The 10,096-nt window shown below is 29.9% G+C and overlaps 1 protein-coding gene across 2 annotated transcripts in view; it reads left to right on the forward strand.

Annotated features, from left to right (window-relative positions):
* Positions 1-10,096, forward strand: part of CADM2 (cell adhesion molecule 2) — a 974,765-nt gene that overhangs the window by 479,576 nt on the left and 485,093 nt on the right. The window lies entirely within an intron of this gene.

A 10,096-nucleotide genomic window follows, 5' to 3' on the forward strand; every position in this document is an offset into this window, starting at 1 on the left:
AATAAATTATTTAAATACTAAATACTAAATAATTATACCATTTATTTTTAGATCTATGCATTTATGTTATCTTTAATTAGATACTCTCAAACATGTTAAACATATTTGGAAGAATTAAGAAGAAATAATGTAAAATCCAAAAACACAAACTGTGTATCAATACTTATGATAGTCAAAGCAAATACTGAGGATTAATGAAAAGGTGGTAATTAGGGTAATTTAAGAACAATTTTATATAGAAGGTCAGTATTAAATCCCATATGCTCAAAAAGTTTGAAATTTCTTCCTTAAGAGATGAGAGAAAATATTGAGCCATATTATAGTGATGCTTTACATTCTATGTGAATAGCTATTCGATGAAGAGTAAATCACTTTCACCTATGTCTTCATCCCATATTAAGGTAGAAAACATATTTTTCAAGAAAACTTACCAAGCTTGCCTTGAGATGTAAATAATACTATAAACACAATACTCAATATTTAGGGGAAAAAAGAGAAAAGAATCATCAAAACACTAGAGCTCCATGATTTTTTTCAAAATTATATTGATTATTATCTTGAAAAAATACAAATTACTAGAAGAGAATAAGAAAATATATCTTACACATATTTTTATCTTTTTTGCACTTAGTAGAGATATAAATATACACATATATACACATACATATATGCATATATCCTATGTATAATTACCTTGGCAGTGCTTTGGTATCAATAATGACATGTTCTTTTGTTTAATAGTGGTATAAAAAGTATATTACATGAGGATAAAGTAAATGTTTGATAAGGAGTCCAAATTAAAATGTTTATGATGTTCCTTTTTTCTTAAACCATATGTAATCTATTTTTAAGGTAGTATACAAAGATGCCATAACATTGGCAAAAGGCTGATGTATTGCTTCTTTAAAAAAACATATCTTTAAAACACTGAATAAAGCAGGGAATCTTATTTAAAAAGAGAATGAAAGAGAAGTAATCGAAGCTTTTGGACTAAAAATGCTCATCGGAATGAAACTTATTGTGGTTTCAAGTAAAGAACAAACATAGAATAAGAAATTTAGTAAATGAACTGAATGACAAGAAATATTATTGAGATATAACATGGTACACTTAGGAACAGTTTACTTATGTATACTTCAGAAATCCTTAATCCACCTATTTCCTCATAATCACTATTTCTTGCCACCTTAGCGAATGGTGTTCAGAATGTAAATTTCATGTCTTGCCAAGGAAAACAAAATTGCTCAATTAGACTCTTGGAAAAGGCTTCATTTGTCATTGTGAATTACTTTGGTCACTGGCTACTATTAAGGAAAAAGGGAAGGGAACGAGAAATCATGCTCTGTAAATAGGTCAGATTAAACTAGCCCGATGAGTTCATGGTGTCTTACATATTGTAGGAAAAAAAAAAAAAAAGAAGCTTTGATAACTGGTAACTTAATTATCTGCCACTATCAGTTTGGAAGGGCTTTTAAACATGTCTAAAACGTCTACCAAATTTTTAGCAGGAGTGACAGTAGATTTTTAAGTAAGGATAAAAATGCAGCAGTCTTTCTAGAGTAAAACTCTGACAGACTATGATGAATTACCTTATTATAGTTGCTTGCATGACAAATATACTTGATCAGTGTTTCTTCCTGGGAGTAGTTGAGCTTATCCAGAGGCAAAAGTTGAAAGGAAATCAGAGCTAACTAGTAATCCTAAGTGTAATACATCAGCATTTCTGTGAAAGTATTCAAGAAAACCTTATCAATTACTGTTTATGTCAACAGAAAGTACTTCCATATTCCCTCATGATAGAACCTCTTCTTGAGGATTTATTTGTCACTTTTAAAAAAGGGAATATAGATTATAGAGAACTTTTTTGCAGGTCCTATGTTATTCAACTTCTAAAAAGACCCTTGGACATGTTCCCAGGGCAAGTTTTAGATGATACAAAAGCCACACATATTTAACTATATCCCTAGTACAAACATTATTATTTATTCAAATATTTTAGATGGAAAAAATGAGCAATTGGGAAAATTAATGAAATTACAAAAACTGACTTGATTTCTAGAAATTGTTAAATCACTAAGTAATAAATTTATTAATTTCATTTAAAGAAACATTTCAAAATATTTCTGCATTTTCATAACCTCGCTGTTGCTATTAGAAAACATGATCAAGAAATCAAAGGCATTGCCAAAATAGTTGCATTAATTATCACATCACTATTTAAGGACAGGTTGTAAATATGTTTACTGGATTTCGCAATTTTAAAATACAATGTAAACCTGAGGAGGTTTTTTTTTTTTTTTTTTTTTTTTGGTCATTACTTAGAAATTAATGGTAGATGGTTAGGTTTCATTGATTGGTATATATATTATTTTCTTTTTTTCATGTAAGTGTAACACAACCTAGATTATGGTGGCCTCATTCTTTCTTTTAAGAAATTGTATTTACTGAGTAGTTTGAGTACTTTTATTTTATTGTTATACAATGTATTAATAGTCGAACACATAATAATGCTTGCTAACACCCTTGTGTATTTCTTCACACATCTGTTTATATAATTTTTCAGGTCAAATGATAAATATGTAAGTAAATCCTTAATATTCTGCTACTTCTGCCTTCAAAAAAAGTATAATGTGTCTAGATGATGCATGGTAAAGAGTGATCTAGCTAAGAAACTGTCACAATTACCTGGTCAATAAACACGTTTATTGAATCTTATTAAGCAACAAATGGAAGACTATTCTGGAGTCTACAAACAAATAGCTCCTGTATTTTTCTGATTTTCTTAGAGTATGCTATTTTCATGTAGTACGTATTCCACGTGAATGAGAACTGAGCAGTAATTTTCAAACTTCAGACTGTGACCTATTAGTGAGTCATGTTTAGATGCTTATGGCCAGTATTTTTAAAAAAGAAGAAATTAGAAAATACACAAGTGCATGAATCATTTTTTAAGAAACAAGTTTTAGATATATACATGCATATAATAATACATGCAAATGTGTTCATAGGGTCACATCACATAATGCATTTTTTAAGTTTTATTAAATTTATCGAGGTAACATTATTTAACAAAATTATGTAGCTTTCAAATGTACAATTCTGTAGTCCTTCATCTGTATATTACATTGTGTGAATGTAATATATGTAATCTATCCAAAGTCAAATCTCCTTCTGCCACCATATATGTGACCCTTCTTACCCTTTTCTCCCTCCTCCATCTTCCCTTACCCTCTGGTAACCACCATACTATTGTCTGTGAGTTTTTGTTCGTTCGTTTGCCTTGTTTGTTGGTTTGTTGCTTTCAGTTTTATACCCACATATAAGTGAAATCGTATGGTTCTTGATTTTTTTCCTCTGAATTATTTTGCTTAACAATATTCTCAAGATCCATCCATGGTGTTGCAAATGGCAGTATTTCATAGTTTTTTATGGCTGAGTAATATTTCATTGTATATACCATGTACCACATCTTCTTAATCATCTATCATAGAACACTTCAATTGTTTGCATGTCTTGGCCACAGTGAACAATGCTGCAATGAACATATATTTTTTACGAATAAATGTTTTCAAATTTGGGGTATAGATATCTAGAAGAGGGATTGCCGGGTCATATAGTAATCCTATTCTTAACTTTTGGAAGAACTTCCATACCGTTTTCCATATTGACTCTACCAATTTACTTTTCCAACAGTAGTGTCTGAGGGTTCCTTTTTCTCCACAACTTCTCCAACCTTTATTACTTATCTCATTGATAATAGCCGTTCTACGTGGTCATAGGGTCAAATCACACAGTGTATTTCTTTACTGTTGGTTGCAAAAACTGTGATAGTGTAGTGACTAGGAAAGTATCAATAAATAACATAGTAACAACAAGTAAACTAATCCAGCATTTGAGAAGGTTAAGACTTTCAAAAAGTGTTCTCCTTACTGGTGTTCATTATGCTTACCTGAGGCACTTTTTAAATATACAGTTAAACGATCTGTAATGAGATCAATAAACTCCCAAACACTTGCTGTGGGACCATGTCAATGTGTTGTTTTTAGCGCTTTCCAGGTGATTAGAATATGTAACCAAGTTATAGAACCTCTACCATAAAATAACAATCATGATGATTTTATTTTTTAATATTATACTTGCTTTCCTTTTGTGATTATGACAGTTCATATCTTAGAGTTTAAGACTATTTAGAAATCAATAACTACAAGTTAATAAATAAAAAGGGACATGAGACACGTTGTCAAAATTGTTTAAAGGGTTTTCAAATTTTACAGATATGTTCTATGCTTATACAAATGTTTATTAGTGTGTACTAATCAAGGAGAGGAGTATCAAACAGACAAGTAGTAGACTTAAGTATAAGTATTGAAAACATTACGAATGTGGTAATTGGTTTTCCATCTCTTTAGTAATAGCTTTATTCAAACAGTAATTAAAGAAAGCTCTTTGGTATTTTTATTTATCTTTTTTATTGTATGTGTGTTTTAAGTTCATAATTTCATCTTTTTTTTTTTTCATCTAGAGTCAGCTTTCTCTTATAAATCCTAAGTATTTATATTCTTTTGCTCTTTTTTATGGTCAAATATGTTTGTTTTTTCTTCCAGAGGTAAATGACAAAATTTAGTGTAATAATTTTGAAATTTCTAGCATTAGTGTAGAAATAGGCAGGGATGAGGGTCACTGTTACCTGTGAGAAGTAAACTGATTCTCTTACATCTCTCTCTCTCCACCCTTGCTACTTGCTAAAGTTTAAAGAGAAGAGCAGTAGATTTGGACTTCTGTGTTCCTTTTGCTTTGTGCTTTGTTTTGTTCTGCTTAATTTAGCTGCTTTTCATCTTGTAACTCTCAAAGTTGGTGTAAAGTCAAATTCAGAGAAGATCTAAATGATATAAACAAGTTTGACTAGCTCAAGGGATGTTAATAAGTGTGACTTCTATTCAGAATGTTTGAGCAGGACCAAGATGTGCAAGGATAACTTTCCAGCCCTTGTCTTAATAATTGTCAATAATAGAAAGTCAGACTTCAGCAGCACATGTTAAAGTATAAATAAACACAGCGCAAATTTGAAAAAAAAATTCAAAGTTTTTATTTTAATTTGACAAAATTCTTCTATTTATTCTGCAGTTTGGACTTTGTGTTTGTGCATTTATGCTAACATTATTTTAGCTAATATATACTTCATGAAAGATTAATTGCTAATTTTCTACATTAATATTGGGGCAGTTGTCTCAATAATGTTGCAGAACTATTTTATTAAAAGTAAAATTATCCTTTTAGAATTAAATGCTAAAAATATAATTTGTTGTCTAATATCATTTAAAAGTAATAGATCTAAGCACAAATATATCATCACTCAAACTCTTTACCTTAAAACACTTTGCCAGATAATTTATCCAAAACAAGATTAAAAAGAAAACTAATTATGGTAGTAAGATGAATGTGTGCTGGTAACCAAGGAGAATTTTTTCAAAGCTTATATTTGAATGATGCTATGCACATATAAAATTGTAGACTTGTTTATTACCATGAAAAAGACCCATATATACTTCTTTTTAAACAGAACAAGGTAAATAATATCTTTATTATAAATAATTATTTATATTCAAACATTATTAAATTCCATATGATTTGTCACTTTACAATCTCATTTTTACATTAGACAATATTATTTTTCAAAGAGTAGAATCTTAGTCAAAATATTTATCTTCATAGCTCTAGGGTCTCCATAGTATTTAAATGAGTTAGTGAAGAAAATGTCTTTAGTCTCTCAGTTTTCTCAGCGATATTGTATTTATGTGTTTATACGTATCAATAGTTTCTCACGATCTCAGATATGTATCAAAGAAAGTTAATAAGTGTATTTGTTTCTTAGAGATAATTTAATCGATAACCAATTCTTACATCCAGATATGCAATTACAAATAAAATTTTTAGCATTTTTTAAAGTGCAATTATTGTTTGGCCAAGTCACAGGAGTTATAGATGTGTAATCAGGAGTTATAGATGTGTAATAAATTTTGCCCTTGATATGTAGTTTTGTTCATTTTTAAACAGTACTGAGTCTTTATTAATAGTCTTCATTTCTAACATTTCTCACCATGTCTTAGTGTGAAGGATCTTTGGAGATTATGTAATCCCTCAATATGTAGATCAGAAAATAATGTACAAAGAGGTAAAATCCTGGAGTTGACTTCATAGCCACACTCAAAATAGACATCATCAGGAACATATTGTTTCTTGTATTATATCCTTGTGCTATTTATGACATTATTTCACTTGATATACACAATATCATGAGTTAGTAAACTAGATATTATTAATTTTTTTTCAAAATAATATTAGTGATCAGCAAACTATGGCCCTTTACAAAAATAGTTTCCCGATTCTGATTTATGCTATATTATAAATAATGCATATTTTATAAAGAGAAATGCAGTTTAGCTACGCATAAGGAAGTTTATTAGCAAATCTTGTTCTAAAACAGAGTAGGTTTTTAAAAAGACAAACTGACTTTCAGCTTTCAGTTACTTGGAAAGGTGACCTGAGGGAGGCTGAGATGACAATAAAGACCTTGACTAGAGTGACAAAGAAGGGCTCTGAAATGAAAGAATTCAAAAGAGAAAATAAAATAATGGGTACAGACAGAGGCTAGGAGACTGGTATATATATATTTTTTTATCTGAGACTGTAATTTCAGTGAAAAACCAAGGAATCAAATAAGTGCAAAACGTAAAATTCCTTGGTCTTGTTTTGAACTTAATAAGAGATGACTTAAGTTCAGTAGTTTAAAACCAGAGATATACTAATACTGTGAAAAAAATCAGTAGAGAGAAATGAAGAGCCTGATCCTGAAAGGATATGAGCACTTCCCAGAAAAAGTAGCTAGAGATCATCATCCAAATGAAGCCAAATTATTTTTATTTAAAATTTAACATCAAAAAAATACATATGTGTGTGTGTGTGTGTATTTGTGTGTGTGTGTGTATGTGTGTTACCTGCTTTAAATATATTAAATCATTTTTGAATGGTGGAAATCACCATTAACTACTTATTGCAAAAGGTTTTTTGTAAGAGCCAGGCAGAAATTATGTTGGAAATATAATGCCTGATGATATCATTTTCATTATCATGGTCCAAATGATATTGCAGTTCATGTCTTGGGAAGCTACAAAGGTATGGTTAGAAAATTAATATACTATTTAGCTTTCCCTGGTTACTACATTTTAAAAAATAGATATAGACACAATTAGATGACATGTTTAAATGATTTAAGTGACACTAATTGTTTTCAGGATTTAAATATTATAATCAAGTCTATAATAATGAATTTAATGGTGGTTTTCATCCATGAAGGCACAGGTCATCTGTACGGCATTAAAAGTTAAGATTTGTTAGTAATACCATATTTTTGAGAGGAACATGGAATATGTGACAATAACAAATAATTACATCAGAATGAAATGAAACCAGACTATAGATAGTCTTCTGATTTCAGACAACAGCCTGACACAGTTACAATCGTATTGTGTCTTGAACACAGTGTAGACATGTAGACAATATTATAATTAAAATACTCCATCCATGAAATGCATCTCTCCTAAAAAATGTATAGTATTTAGCTCATTATAAAATAATGGAGAATCTTCTTATAATCTTGGGGTGCCAATCTTCCTATAATTATGGTAATAATAATTTAGAATATACCTTTTTCAAAAGAATCTAGGACAGTCTACAAATAATAAAAAATAAAGCAATCTGGGCTTACTGCCCAGAATATCACAAATATGTATAATGGAGAAAAGAAAGAAAATAAATACTTATAAGCACAACTGACTCCACGAAGAAGGGGGGAAAAAGAAAGTAATTGGTCAAAACTGTAGTAAAAATAATTATAGGCCTCTCATGAATTTCCTTTATAAAAAGCTATGTGCATATATATCTAAGAATTCTTTTTCTTTAGAATTCTTCAGAATTTCTTTGAGACAAATACATGGAAAGCTATCTGTTCTTCCCCCATTTTACAGTTAGAAGAAATATTACCCTAGGAAACTGTGACTTACTTAAAATGCGCAAATCTGACTTAACTGTGTTAATTGGAAAATCAGCATATTCCAATTAGAAATTCTACCTCTCAAAATAAACATTATGTTAAATGATTACATTTTTATTGGTAAATAGCAATGTAGAATTGTTTTATATGAGTAAAATTGCCCCAGATTGCTCCCTAATGTCCTTTTGATGTGGCATTCTAGTTTACTAAACCACAAAACATTGCTGTTTTTTCTTTTTTTTTTTTCAGTTTTAATTTTAAGGAGTTTAACAAAGTTTTATTTTTTTAGCTTTACCAAGTAAAAGCTAAATAACCAACCCCCTGCCCCCTCAAAAAAACATACCCTGTGTATTTAATATGTAACTCTCCTGGATTTTATTGGACAATAGCTTAACTTCCAATTTTTAGTTTTTCTATGTGATTAGTTCAATTATTTTTTCATCTGCCTATTTATTCAATAAAAAAACATTTGAATTCCTACTATATATCTAACACTATACTAGATATTAGGGTTAAAAAGTAAATATAATTTTTGACCTCATGACAAAAAAAAAGAATAAATACAGGGGGAAAAAAAAAAAACAAAAAGCAAAAAACTCCAGTGAAGGTTCATATGCTCTAGTCTAAAACATGCAATATAAAACAGATTTTTAAATACTATACGAGAATAAGCAGTGAATCATTTAACACATTTAGAATTTTAAGTGTATCTTTTTAAACTTATAGTTACAAATGAGGTAATATACTAATACTTCATTTGTGAAACTTTGGAATGCCTAACCCCATAGTTCAGGTGATATTACCCACTTCTGCTTAAAACCATGACTCACCTATGGGAAAGAATTGAGGTGCCCTATAGACTGGGCTCCTTTCTCAAATTTGGAGATGGAAATATAGAAAAATTTTAACTTCTGTTTTTCCTTTGAAAGTATGGTGAGTTTTTATTTTTTATAACTTTTAATTTTTTTATTACAGTTGACATATAATATTATGTTAGTTTCAGGTATACAACACAGCGATAAGACATTTATATAACTTACAAAATGATCACTTCAATTAATCTAGTACTCATCTGATGCCATACATAATTATTATAATATAATTGACTATATTCCTTATGCTATACTTTATATTCCCATGACTATTTTGTAAACACCAATTTGTATTTCTTAATCCCTTCCCCTTTTTAACTCACCCACCCAACCAACCTCCCATCTGGAAATCATCAAAATGTTCTCTGTATCTATGAGTTTTTTTGTTTTGTTTATTTTGTTCTTTAGAGTCCATGTATTCTAATGAAATCATAAGGTGTTTGTCTTCTGTCTGACTTCACTCAGGACGCTATACTGTAGGTCTATCCTCGCTGTTGCAGATGGCAATATTTCATTCTTTTTTATGTCTGAGTAATATTCCATGTCATATAGGTACCATCTCTTCCTCATTCATCCACTGATGGACACCCAGGTTGCCTCCATATCTTAGCTATTATAAATAATGCTGCAGTTAACATATAGATTTACATGTCCCTTTGAAGTAATGTTTTGAGTTTCTTCAGATAAATACCCAGAAGTGAGATTACTAGGTCCTTCTTTCTCTCTTGTCTTTGTTTTAAAGTCTGTTTTGTTTGATATAAGTATTGCTCCCCCAGCTTTTTATTCTGCTTTCATAAAATACCTTTTTCCATCTCTTTACTTTCATTCTGTGTGTGTCTTTCAATCTGGAGTGAGTCTCTCATAGGTAGCATATGTAAGGGTCTTGTTTTCTTATCTATTCAGCCACAATGTATTTTGATTGGAACATTTAATTCATTTACATTTAAGAAATTGTTGATAGGTATGTGGTTATTGCCATTTTATTATTCATATTTTTTTCCTTCTTAAGTTTCTTTAACAACGCTGATTTGTTGATTATAAATTCCTTTAACTTTTTTGTTGTTGTTGTCTGGGATGATCTCTATCTGTTCTTCAATTCTAAATGATAGCTTTGCTGGGTAGTGTAATCTTGCTTGTAGGTCCTTGCTTTTCATCACTATGAATATTTCCTGCT

This window comes from Pteropus alecto, unplaced genomic scaffold, assembly GCF_000325575.1.
Source record: "Pteropus alecto unplaced genomic scaffold, ASM32557v1 scaffold239, whole genome shotgun sequence".
NCBI lineage: Eukaryota > Metazoa > Chordata > Mammalia > Chiroptera > Pteropodidae > Pteropus > Pteropus alecto.